Raw genomic sequence first — 13,082 nt, forward strand, 5'->3', positions numbered from 1 at the left:
ACTGTGAAGAAACCTTGGGTAACGGGAGAAATGCGTAAAAGACTGACAAAAGAAGGAAGTACAAAAATGATCAGGGAAAGACAGGTACACAGCCATATCAATCGTTTACAAATGAAATAAATAGAACCTGCAGGGAAACCAAGGCGAAATAGTAGCAGAGAAAATGGTCATTTGAAAGAAAAGTCAAAACAAATTTCGATGAAATTAAAAAGCAAAGGCTACGACATCAAGAACGCGAGAGGAATTCTAGTGCTAAATGAAGAGGAGAAAGCGGATAGGTGAAAATAGAATATTAGAGGCGTTTACAAAGGGAGGGAGTGAATGATGATGTGGGAAGGAATGGGAGTTGATATGAAAGACATCCAAAATTATAGGCAGAGTTTAAAAGAGCTTTGGAAGACTTGCGGTCAAATAAGGCGGAAGGCATAGAGAACACTCCATTGGGATTGTTAAAATCTTCGAGATTTATTTATCATATGGCAATAAGTATACAAATATTACAAAACCACTATACGTCAACATTTAAACACAGCTCTCCAACATTAAATTACTCAAAACAACAGCTATATATGGATATCAAGGTCTTTTATGTATTTTATAACATCATTCGGCGCTGTGAGGAAATCTTCTAAAGGACCCTCGTAGGCACGTGCCGGACATGTCGATATAACATCAGCAACTGTTTGTCGTTCCGCACCACAGTCACACGACGGTGATGAAGGTTTGTCCCACTTGTAGAGAGTGTCTGAACATCGTCCCTAACCTGTTCAAGGTAGTCCAAATTGCCGAGGCTGGTCGAATGCAGGGGATTTCTTCTGGATGCAAGGCAGCTTCAGGCATTGTGTGGGAATAGTTTTGTTGCCAGTAGCGTTCCATTCATCGATGGTATTGAATTCAATCCCCATGAGAGTCCTAGCTGTGATGACAGTGAGGTATCTTGATCTTAGTCTTTTTCGCTCCTCAAGAAATACGAGGTACATTATTGGTAGCTCGGTGGTATTAGCAATCTTCTGATATTCACTCAGTAGCGCGCTCTTCTGTGTGATATCAGGAGATGGAATGCGGCTCAAGATAGTGTAATGGGACACCCTCCTCTAACATTGCCTTTTTTTTAAAAATAGAAATCGTCGATACCAAGTAACTAGTATAGGTGAACATTATCTCAGATGTTTAACTAAATGAATTTCATATGATTTTGTATACGATGTATTATATTTCAGCCTAAAGCGTATAAAAAATTAATGAGTTACAATCGATATGTACTAATAGTTAAAATTATTTTTCTTTTAGAAATATATGAAATAGCTGATACACACAAAATTCATATTATTTATTGGACAATATAACGCGAATTATTAAATTTCTTTCTGGACTCATTTATAAAATAATGATATAACTTAATAAAAATTCTTCTTTTGTCAAGGAAGTTTGTAATCTCTTTTGCTTTGTTTGAAATATTGTGAGTACCGCAGAAAGTAGAAAGTAGTGGGTATGCCTATGATGGAGACAGACGTATTTGTATGATTGACACTAACAATGAAATTTGGAATATTAAGCAGAAATTGTAAAGATGGCGTGATATTGAAATATGTGGCAAAGAATAAAATTCAAGAGTAAAACAAGCAAATCTTCAAACGTTATTCAGATCAACAGGGACCTAAAAAATCAAAATTTCAGCCTCAAGAATGTACCCCTAGACGCGAGAACTGCAGCCAAGATGAGAAAATGATGATAAGTAAAAAGTTTTTCTTTTGTATATCTGGGTCAGGGATTTTCACCTGCCTCGAGATGACTGGGTGTTGTTGTGGCTTCATCATCATTATTCATCCCCATTACGGTCGAAGGAAGGCAATGGCAAACTACCTCCACTAGGACCTTAGTAGTACGGCGGTGCGGGTCTCCCGCATCGTTCCCCTACGCTCTGTCAAGGAGTATGGCACTTTATCATCATCATATCTTACACCTCTCGAAGCTTTCGAAACTTTTGCAAATAACAGAGAAATATAATGGTGATGTGTGGGAGGGTAAGATTACAACAGGTAGCCAGTATGTGGGAGTAGATCGTTTTGACCCACTAACAATGCGGTGGCCTTGTTAAATTGTACGTTTACCTTTTTTATGTGTGGGTTAAGCCAGACAGGAGCATGGTACTCTGCTGCTGAGTATACCAAACCGAGTGCTCATACCCGGAGAGTATCTGCTGACGATCCCCAACGACAGCCGCAGAGTTTATGGAGAATGATGTTTCTGATTTTGAGCTTAGCAGAAGTTCGTGTCAAGTGCTCCTTAAAAGAAAGTATCCTATCTATCGTGATCCCAAGATTTTTTGATGCATATTATGACGAAGTTGGTCTGTTTCAAAGTAGTCTTGAGGGCTCTGTATGCCAATCTATTGGACAGATCAAAACATGAAGCTCCTCTTTTACTTGAGTTTGGTAGTAACCTCCATTTACGGAAATAATAACTTACGACGTCTAGATCAGAAGTTAGGATTTCTTCAGTTGTTTCAAAAGTTTTGTGTTAGCTCTTTTATCGCCCAGTCATTGGCATACCCTAACTCTCTGGACTGTGCTGGATATATCACAAATTAAACAAGAAAGGAGCAAGGACAGATCCCTTTGGTAAGCCCTTATTCAGTACTTCTGGGCAGCTAGTGCCTTTCTCTGTATCTCTGTAGTTAAAATGTTTGTCTTGGCCAAAATCCAGCTTGCTCAATATGGAGGTTCTGAAAGATTAATAGACTATTCCAATTGTATAGAATTCTTTTAAGGAACTTCTAAATGGTGCTCAATAGTGCAATTGGGCGTTAGTTCTTTGCCTGGTCTGGTGACCTGTTGGGCTTGAGTATTGCTATGATTTTTGATTGCTTCATTGTTTGTGGGACTGAACCAGATATCATAATATCAGAGAAGAAATCCGCCAGTCATTTTTTTGGGTAGTTCCCACTATGCAGAATAAATTCTGGGTGGATTCAGTCGCTTCCCAATGTCTGTCCAGGTTTTAGAGTTTTAAGAACAGCAGAAATTTCAGGTACGGACAAAGCTCTTGAGAAGTCAGATTGTTCACTAGTGTTCTTTTTGAGCAATGTAGGTTTGCGTCTGATGCATCTTGTATGAGTTTTATCCCTTGATGCTCTTGATGTGTACAGCAAAAAGCAATCCTATTGGCTCATGGATGAGTGTTGTTCCTTACTTTAATTTCGTTTCCATCCATCTTCCTCACTAATAACTAAGCTTTTTTACTTCATTTTTGAAAGCTGAGTGACTCAACAATCTCTGTCCACCTAATACATCTGGATGTATTGAGGCTATAAGTAGGTTATCCGGTATTTCCAAGTCCTCGCTTTTTAGAAATTCATCGTATTGTTTCTTAGTAGTTTCATTCCAATGTTGAATATATTGCTTCCGGTAGCCCCTAGGGATTGCCTTCTTTGCTGCTCCAACAAGCCTCTCATAGTGTTTTGCTTTTGGGAGAATCCAACCAAGACATTTGTCCAGGATTTTAACGAATATATCCTAGTTTGCTTCTCTGAAGTTCCGTATAGGTACTGGAAAAGATGAAACGAGTGGGATATCCCTATTTCAATTAAGATTGGACGGTGCTGGGAGTCTTGTACTACGAATCGCAAACTTCGGAGAGGTAATTTATTGTCATTAGTTGTTACAAAGCATATGTTGGGATTATACTCCTGTCTCCAAGCTGCTGATACGAATTTTTCTTTATTCTTTGCATCAGACGCCAAATATAAGCTATTGCCTTCTGCCCAATTTACAACGACTCCACCATTTCCATCACTTATCTTATACTTCGATTGAAAATGGTGGCTGTTAAAATCTCTGAGGTATATGGAGGGGTGTTGTGATATCGGAATGACCTGTGGAGGCCAGGAGTTAGCTGGAGGTTTGTGTATGTTAGGAGTAATTACTGTTAGTTCTCCTAACTAACAGTTTTACTGTAAGTTCGTGGGTGTCCTTGAGATCAGATACAGAGGATAGATGTGCCTTTTTGATTGACGATCGTACACTTGTTGTCACTCCAAAAGCAAGGTTTTTCGTTACTCCTATTAATTCAAAGCTAGGAACTTTTCGTCTCTGATTCATTTGCTCTTCATTTTCAGTATATTCGAGAACGTCGCAACCAAACGACTATTCAAGATGATTTGCAGAATTTATAAGTCTGTAAGTTTGAAGACATACCATAAGACTTTCTGAAAAGTATCATCCACACTGTCCTGAAGATAGCAAGGGCATATGCGTAGCGCACAATCAGCTTACCAGCTTATGCATCCAAGTTGCTGACAAGAATAACGTACAGTAGAATGAAAAAGAAAACTGAAAATGTGTTAGTTTGGCTTTAGGAAAGATGAAATCATCGGGAGGCAGATATGACACAACTGGTAATGGAAAAAAAAGATTTAAGGAAAATCGTGACGCATTCATAGTTATAGGGAAATACGAGTAATATACAGTATTTATGAGAATCAAGAAGGAGGAATAAGAATGAAAGAAGCTTACTAGTACCTAACATCGCCCTTTATTTGAGGAAGAAACGTGGTTTACGTTAGGAGCTCAACGTTGAATGGAAATTGATCATGGATTGTGGGGAAACTGGAAAAAGGAGAATTTTAGCGTGTGAAATGTGGTGCTATAAAACAAAAATTTGATAAGTGAGGAGGTTCACCGCAGAATCGGCGAGGAAAGAAATATGAGGAAAATATTAAGAAGGAGCAACGACAGGCTGGCAGGACATGTGTTAAGACGGTGGTGGGCCGTGTCAGCCTGTCAGAACACAAATGACTCCAAGAAAAGAGCACCTGTAAAATATTATCGTTTAATTGGAAGGGTGGAGCCCCTTCCAAGGCCTACGCAGTCGCCGGATCCCTAAAATGAAATCGCTAGTGTGTGAAACGCCACCAAAAACCGATTAAGAGGTGGTCTTTGGTAGGGTCCTGTCGTCACCTTGAACTATTGCTATGAGCTTAAACTGTTGTCAGTAAATACAAACTTTTTATATCATTATTCATTTTCGACCACTATACTTTAGTTGAAATATGTGATTGCAGTTTCATGATCGAGTGGTCGGGGACAGCCACTAGAAAATCGCAGTCCTTGGCAAGCAAGCACAGCCTGGTCAAGTGCAGCTAACTACACTCACGTCATACCGGCTCCCACCGCTGCAATCAGTCAGTCACAAAGTTCTTATATTCGACTTATAATTCCTTACCCTAAAGTACTCAGTTTAGGATCTAAATCGGTCCTAACTTACTCTTGTGTCTGTCTCTTCTGACTAATCCTCGCGATCACTGTTACTGCGGCTGCTGGATTAGTTAAGACCCTTTTACATAGGTTTAGTTTAGTATGAATTCGCCGATATAAGCTGCAGTGTTTCCTGCTGAATCTGATGAAATGAGTGAACCAGTTATTTTCATCCTACAGCGTCTACACTGTTCCGATAACAAGAGTTTACTATACTGTCACAAATAGTTAACAGCTTAGTGTACAATGTGGTCGCAGAAATACCTTCCTGATCAAATTTAACTCGAAGTACCACACTCCTCTGACATACTCGGCTTAATACAGAAGGCTTCATATGTGACTGATTAGATCCATAAACTCGTCTTGTGGCTAGCTTTCCTCTTATACCTAACTGAGATAAGCAAGGCAACACTCTTAAGCACTCGTTCTCACTCTTACAAAACAATAGGTGCAAAATACACTGCTCAGCGAAAGTTTGGAATACTGAAACATACCGCTGCCGCAGCGGCGCACCGCGAACAGTCCAGTATCAACAACAGCTTCACTCAGTTTGTGTTCAGCGCTGCAGTCACATGCCACGTAGAGCCACACGACACTTTGATAGAGTCAGCAAGATGTTGCCGATTGGTTACATGTCGCTCAAAGTGATGTGTCTATGATGTGGAGAAGGTACAGAAAGAGGGGAAATGTGAACAAGGCACCCGCAGTGGTCGTCCTCGTATGACAACGGCAATGCAGGATCGTTCCTTCCAACTGTCGGCTGGCAGCCGCCCAACATCAACGGTCAGAAATTTGGAAACGACTGCTCCAGGACAACAAGGATTCGCATCTCAGACCAAACAGTGCATAGAAGACCAGTGAGAAGTTTTGCCCTGAATCAACGGAACGGACGCAATCGAAGGAGCTGGGCTTTTGCACATCAACATTGGGCCATTGCAACGTGGAGTAACGTCATGTCTGCTGATGAGACGAGGATTGGTTTGCGACTGTACAGCAAACGTGTTAGGATTTGGAGAAGCGCTGGACGACACCAGGAACGCCGATAAGTTTAGGAAGTCCATCCATTTGCAGGTGGAAGTGTAACGTTCTGGGCGGTAATAATGATGGGACGGCAGACCCCCTCTAGTCCCCATCTACGGCCATTTGACTAGTCATCGATACCTCCAAGAGGTTCTACGAACGATTGCAAGGTCCTACAGACTTGAAGTCGGTGACGACTTCAACCAAATCTATGACAATGTAAGGCCGTAATGTACTCCAGCAGTGTCTCAATACCTTCAAAGATGCAACATCAAATGGATATATTGGCCATCACAGCCCCCAGACATGAACGCAGTTCAGCATGCATGGAACCTGTTGAAGGTTCGAATCTATCTGACAGTCTACAGAGCCTCACTGAAGCTGCCATTGAGGAGTAGGCCTACACACCTCAAGATAAACTTGGTAGTCTTATCCAGAGCATGCTTGCAGAGTGGGAGAACTACTAAAGACATAATCATCATCATGAGATTAAGATTTTTCACTTTTTTTTGTTTCTAAGATGTACATTTAAGAGAGAGCCAATTATGTTTTATAATGATTTCTCGTAACTAACCCAAATCTACCTTGTTTTCAGAATGAATTATGTTTATTTTGTTAATAAGGAAATGTGCAGACCTCAGTGGGTGTACTGTAAGAAGTCACTGCAGTAAACTGTTCGATATTCCAAACTTTTGTTGAGTCTACCTTGTTTTCAGAAGAAACTATGTTTATTTTGTTAATAAGGAAATGTGCAGATCTCAACGGATGTACTACAAGAACTCGTTGCAGTAAAGTCTTCGATTTTCCAAACTTTTGTTGTGGTGTGTAGCTATAACGTACGACCGCAAAGTCTAAATGTGAGGCATAATTGTGTCACTATTAATGTAACTGAAATGCTGTGGAAAACTGTTAATTATTTTCTTAAGAAAATGCTGTCTTTTCTCATTTTAATTTAACAGTTTATCTAAAATCTGATTTCACGCGATATAACAATGAAGATGAGGGCTAAATAATAATCACTGATTCGCAGAAATGGCTCATCTTGACAAGCAATAAAAGTTTACTTTTTGCTGCCGTCGCGATGCTAATGTTCTCTGAAGATCATTGGGCCACAGCAAAATCGCGACGTTTAGCTCATAGATCAGAAAAATTAATTACAGAATTCCAAAAAAATTTCCACAGCAGTAGCATAACACACACTGTGAAACTTTAAACTTTTTCGGAACAGGATGTGGACTGGATTACGACGAGTTATAACTCGTAGAGACAGGTTTGCATTTTCAACAATGACGACTGCATAACTGTGTATTCAAATGGCAGATGGGCCGCTTATTAATTTCACTTTAAAGTGACTTGAAACTAAAGCCCTTACACAGTGTAATGACTGTTCACAGTTTAATGTAATACCGGTTAGTCTCCATTATAACACAGTAAAATTCGTAGTCTCTTTATGATCTCACGTAATACGAAAAATTTGGTTTGCTGCCCATAGAAATCAAAGTGCAGTTGCGTTAAAGATTCTGGTTCAGGAATTTTCTCTGTGTCTTTAGTATCTTCTTACGGCGTTTTCTGTAATGATTTCGCTTTTAATTCTTCTTTTCTTCTTTGGTATTCTCCCACTTGCACTTTCCTATACTCCATCGATCTTCGGAATAAATACACTCCTGGAAATGGAAAAAAGGACACATTGACACCGGTGTGTCAGACCCACCATACTTGCTCCGGACACTGCGAGAGGGCTGTACAAGCAATGATCACACGCACGGCACAGCGGACACACCAGGAACCCCGGTGTTGGCCGTCGAATGGCGCTAGCTGCGCAGCATTTGTGCACCGCCGCCGTCAGTGTCAGCCAGTTTGCCGTGGCATACGGAGCTCCATCGCAGTCTTTAACACTGGTAGCATGCCGCGACAGCGTGGACGTGAACCGTATGTGCAGTTGACGGACTTTGAGCGAGGGCGTATAGTGGGCATGCGGGAGGCCGGGTGGACGTACCGCCGAATTGCTCAACACGTGGGGCGTGAGGTCTCCACAGTACATCGATGTTGTCGCCAGTGGTCGGCGGAAGGTGCACGTGCCCGTCGACCTGGGACCGGACCGCAGCGACGCACGGATGCACGCCAAGACCGTAGGATCCTACGCAGTGCCGTAGGGAACCGCACCGCCACTTCCCAGCAAATTAGGGACACTGTTGCTCCTGGGGTATCGGCGAGGACCATTCGCAACCGTCTCCATGAAGCTGGGCTACGGTCCCGCACACCGTTAGGCCGTCTTCCGCTCACGCCCCAACATCGTGCAGCCCGCCTCCAGTGGTGTCGCGACAGGCGTGAATGGAGGGACGAATGGAGACGTGTCGTCTTCAGCGATGAGAGTCGCTTCTGCCTTGGTGCCAATGATGGTCGTATGCGTGTTTGGCGCCGTGCAGGTGAGCGCCACAATCAGGACTGCATACGACCGAGGCACACAGGGCCAACACCCGGCATCATGGTGTGGGGAGCGATCTCCTACACTGCCCGTACACCACTGGTGATCGTCGAGGGGACACTGACTAGTGCACGGTACATCCAAACCGTCATCGAACCCATCGTTCTACCATTCCTAGACCGGCAAGGGAACTTGCTGTTCCAACAGAACAATGCACGTCCCCATGTATCCCGTGCCACCCAACGTGCTCTAGAAGGTGTAAGTCAACTACCCTGGCCAGCAAGATCTCCGGATCTGTCCCCCATTGAGCATGTTTGGGACTGGATGAAGCGTCGTCTCACGCGGTCTGCACGTCCAGCACGAACGCTGGTCCAACTGAGGCGCCAGGTGGAAATGGCATGGCAAGCCGTTCCACAGGACTACATCCAGCATCTCTACGATCGTCTCCATGGGAGAATAGCAGCCTGCATTACTGCGAAAGGTGGATATACACTGTACTAGTGCCGACATTGTGCATGCTCTGTTGCCTGTGTCTATGTGCCTGTGGTTCTGTCAGTGTGATCATGTGATGTATCTGACCTCAGGAATGTGTCAATAAAGTTTCCCCTTCCTGGGACAATGAATTCACGGTGTTCTTATTTCAATTTCCAGGAGTGTATATTCAGAGTGTGAGAATACTTAAAATATTATTAAATTATCGCAACAATAGAGCAACCATCGTTTTACAGGATGTTCCGAGTTCTACTCGTATCTTTAATGTAATAAACAGACTTCTCCAACCAAATACACTGTACCTGGAATTTCTTAATCTTCTCCTCCTTCCACCACTCTAAAACTGTTCTTCTTTCCGCGAAATAATTAATTTTCCACTATTTTGTCCCGCACTTGGACCCGATAAGCTACGCATCTTCAGATCCCACCTTGAACTACTCGATCATAAACTATCACTTCCAAACTCACAATTTTCTGCATAGATAACATGTTTTCTACTGGGACATAGCTTCCAAAAAAACATAGGAGTCACGATTAATATTAATTTCATACAATGTTGTTATATAGATATCCATTTACGTATTCTATGAAGGAAATAAAAGAAATGGCTGAAAATATGCCCGCTACACGTCGCGTAGCATCTCCATAATTTCGTGTTTAGAAGTTTCAGTAGCAAAACTTCTATCATTTAGATCATACCGCTTGTAGTCGATCTCCAGTGTGATCGACCGCTTCAGTCAAGTGGAAGGTCCTATATAGCCTACAGACCAATTTTTGATTAACAAGTTGGGTATATTTTCGAAGCCGCTCGGAACGGATTATCAGAGGATTTATAATTCCACCACGATTTCAGTCTAGACAATAACTGTATACACTTCAATTGTGATGCAGTCGACCACAGTGGTCGTGCAGGTGGGTGTGAGCCTCAGAGGGATTTTCGGAAGACGGATGATTTCCCGGAAACCCAACTTTAATATTGAATTTCCCAATGCCTTCACTGCACGACTCGAAGAGATGTCTGGTCATTCCTCTACCAAATAGTTTACGAATTGCTTATACTGGTGGAAGTGCCAAACTGGGGGTTGGTATTAACTGAACCAGTGAAAGTGTCACAGGATGAGCAACAAGTCACTCACTCTGCAGCTACATTGTTGATGAGCTTAAAGGCTTGGACACAGAAGGTTATCAGCAGTTCCGAGACAGGTCTCATCATTTCAGTGCAGGCACGTGCGATTTTGCGTAAACAGCTCTGAATTGTTAACAGCTGATTGGCAGTTGTGGCTTCCAAAGATGAGAGTACTGTGACTGAGTCCAAGCAGGTACTGGTAACTGGCGACCGTTTTATATTTATCAGGGACCTAAAAGTTTGTTGCATGCACTGGTCCAAGAAAAACTTTGTGCCGTATATCAATGTGGGAGTGAATCGTCTTGTTTCCATGGTTTTTGTCGTAGTGGCCCCTTATCAGCTAGAGGTTCCGCACAACAGACAAGCAAGGTGAGCTGCCGACCTCCCTTCAAGACCTCATATCAAAACATCGCCAGTGAATGTAAACATCAACAGACTTTCCGCTTAAACACGGCACCACTTCGTGAAAAGCCATGTGACACTGGCAGTGTGTACCTCTAGTTACAACATCTCTGGCCAATACCTCGCTAGCTCTAGCCCAATAGACACTCGCCATACTCTTTTGTAGAAATTTCTATCTTGTTGGGTGTAACGCCACTTGGGAATTGTGTATCGTAGTATTTTGGTTGTTATTATTTTTTTCATTGTCTTGTAACTATTATCCAGCTTTGTTCTTGAGTTTGGAAACTAGTGCGCGACAAGAAGGCGTTTTAGTTAAATAAAGTGTGTTCAAACTTGATCGTTAATTCTTCCTACCAACTGCAGGACACTATAGTTTTGACTCTGTAAGACTCATATTACTGAACTGCTATCTCGAGAGTTTACAAGGGGCATTCAACAAGTAACGCAACGCATTTTTTTTTAATCAGCTAATATTCCCACTTCATCCCTTATGCGTTGTGAAATTCCGTTAGGTGGCGGCGTTACACATGGCCTCTAAAAAGTGTCTGTAATGGATGTGCATTTCAAGCAGAGAGCTGTTATTGAGCTTGTTTTGGTGGAAAATTCACAGGATGTCGCTGAATGTTTACAGATACCTGGCAGTGAACAAAAGCACGGTGGGTCGTTGGGCGAGGCGTCTGTGATCATCGCAACAAGGTCGCGCAAACCTGTCCGATCTCTCCCATGCTGGCCGGCTACACACAGCTGTGACTCCCGCTATGTTGGAACGTGCGGACACTCACTCGATGTGATCGATGGACTACAATCAGGCACCTCGCTGCCCAAGTGGAAGTCTCTGTTGGTAGTGCTGACACATCTGTCCACCTGAGGGGGCCCCAACGGAGGATATTAGTGTTTAACGTCCCGTCGACAACGAGGTCATTAGAGACAGAACACAAGCTCGGATTAGAGAAGGATGGGGAAAGAAATCGGAAGTGCCCTTTCACAGGAACCATTCCGGCATTTGCCTGAAGTTATTTAGGGAAATCACGGAAAACCTAAACCAGGATGGCCGGACGAGGGTTTGAACCGTCGTCCTACCAAATGCGAGTCCACTGTGCTAACCACTGCGCCACCTCGCTCGGTGGTGCTCAACGGTATGTGCCCACTTGGTTCCACGCCACCTAAAAGAAGAGCACAAAGAATAGCGGAGGACCATAAGTGCGGAATTATTTGTGTGTTACGGAACATATCTGACAATTTTTTTGAATATCATCACAGGCGATCAAACATGTGTCCATCTAATCGATTGTTGTTGTTGTTGTGGTCTTCAGTCCTGAGACTGGTTTGATGCAGCTCTCCATGCTACTCTATCCTGTGCAAGCCTCTTCATCTCCCAGTACATACTGCAACCTACATCCTTCTGAATCTGCTTAGTGTATTCATCTCTTGGTCTCCTTCTACGATTTTTACCCTCCACGCTGCCCTCCAATGCTAAATTTGTGATCCCTTGATGCCTCAAAACAGTCCTACCAACCGATCCCTTCTTCTAGTCAAGTTGTGCCACAAACTTCTCTTCTCCCCAATCGTATTCAATACCTCCTCATTAGTTACGTGATCTACCCACCTTATCTTCAGCATTCTTCTGTAGCACCACATTTCGAAAGCTTCTATTCTCTTCTTGTCCAAACTAGTTATCGTCCATGTTTCACTTCCATACATGGCTACACTCCATACAAATACTTTCAGAAACGACTTCCTGACACTTAAATCTATACTCGATGTTAACACATTTCTCTTCTTGAGAAACGCTTTCCTTGCCATTGCCAGTCAACATTTTATATCCTCTCTACTTTGACCATCATCGGTTATTTTACTCCCTAAATAGCAAAACTCCTTTACTACTTTAAGTGTCTCATTTCCTAATCTAATTCCCTCAGCATCACCCGAATTAATTTGACTACATTCCATTATCCTTGTTTTGCTTTTGTTGATGTTCATCTTATATCCTCCTTTCAAGACACAGTCCATTCCGTTCAACTGCTCTTCCAGGTCCTTTGCTGTCTCTGACAGAATTACAATGTCATCGGCGAACCTCAAAGTTTTTACTCGTTCTCCATGAATTTTAATACCTACTCCGAATTTTTCTTTTGTTTCCTTTACTGCTTGTTCAGTATACAGATTGAATAACATCGGGGAGAGGCTACAACCCTGTCTCACTCCTTTCCCAACCACTGCTTCCCTTTCATGCCCCTCGACTCTTATAACTGCCATCTGGTTTCTGTACAAATTGTAAATAGCCTTTCGCTCCCTGTATTTTACCCCTTCCACCTTCAGAATTTGAAAGAGAGTATTCCAGTTAACATTGTCAAAAGCTTTCTCT

Source organism: Schistocerca americana, chromosome 1 (genome assembly GCF_021461395.2).
Source record: "Schistocerca americana isolate TAMUIC-IGC-003095 chromosome 1, iqSchAmer2.1, whole genome shotgun sequence".
NCBI classification, from domain to species: domain Eukaryota; kingdom Metazoa; phylum Arthropoda; class Insecta; order Orthoptera; family Acrididae; genus Schistocerca; species Schistocerca americana.